This window comes from Pteropus vampyrus, unplaced genomic scaffold (assembly GCF_000151845.1).
Source record: "Pteropus vampyrus isolate Shadow unplaced genomic scaffold, Pvam_2.0 Scaffold124, whole genome shotgun sequence".
NCBI classification, from domain to species: Eukaryota; Metazoa; Chordata; class Mammalia; order Chiroptera; family Pteropodidae; genus Pteropus; species Pteropus vampyrus.
The window spans coordinates 310,077-311,098 of NW_011888905.1; the positions used below are offsets into that span (position 1 = coordinate 310,077).

Genomic DNA, 1,022 nt, shown 5'->3' on the forward strand with positions numbered 1-1,022 from the left:
GTCTGCAGCGCCCTGGGTGTGGCCGCGCGCCAGGCGTGCGCGCAGCTGGCCGGACCAGGAAACCCCGCGGCAAGCGCGGCACAAAGCTTCCGACAGAGAGGTCACATCGGTGAAACTGTCCTGAATGTGGCAAAAGCATGAGATGGCGAGAGCCCGCTTGGGTTTGCGGCACAAAAGCTGCCAGCCACCAGCTCTTGGTCCGCAGGGCACTCACGCAAGTGAAAGTCCCATGAGCACCCCGAGTCTGAGCGAAGCATTGCTAGAAACTTCTACCTTATTGGTCCCCGGGGGCTGCTCTGCAGAGCTTCGCCCCAGGAGAGGTGGCCGCGGCTTTGTGCGCGTCCCAGGGAGAGCAGCGACACGCTGCGCGCGCGGGGTAGAGATGGCGGCTGGGGGCGGGGGGTTGCAGCGGGACCAGTGTTTACCCGCTCGGAGGCTCGTTCTGGGGGCGCTGGGCCAGGTCAGAGCAGGCTGGTGGGCAACTCAGGTAAAGATGCTTTTCTTTGATCTGAACCGCTTAATGGTTGCTTTACTTTATCTTTTTAAAACTTGGAAACCCAATAAAGGAAGGGACCGTGATTGTGTAGACAGTGTGGCATGTGTTACTGTCAGGGACAGGCGTACATTGACTCTGTCTTTGAGTCTCTTTGTTCTGGGCTGGCCCGGGGCCTGGGTGCTGGGAGTAGCCGAGGACACTGGCCGGTCGTGAGAGCGACGCAGCGGGGCAGTGGGTCTGGGTGGGACACTCCACTCACCCCTCACCCCTCCCGGCCGGCCTCGCAGAGGCGACACAGCTTCTCCCCTAGTGCGAGGCGAGGCCCTTCCGCAAAGGCTCCCCTTCCCTAAAACGTCTTCCAGAGCGTCCCTGGTACTTGCAAGTTCTGCCTGAGAGGGTCGCTCTCTTCCACTCAGAAACGCAATTTCCTGGACGAGAGTGGCAGGGCTGCCAGTGTCCACATTTTCGCGACTTCGTTTCTCTTGTCAGTGATGAGACAGTCGCATCAGCTCCCGCAGAACGGCTG

General features: G+C 60.7%; 1 protein-coding gene across 1 annotated transcript in view; it reads left to right on the forward strand.

Moving 5' to 3' along the window:
• The window catches only part of ZNF322 (zinc finger protein 322), a 13,010-nt gene that overhangs the window by 9,882 nt on the left and 2,106 nt on the right, over positions 1 to 1,022 (forward strand). The gene's annotated exons all lie outside the window — the stretch shown is intronic.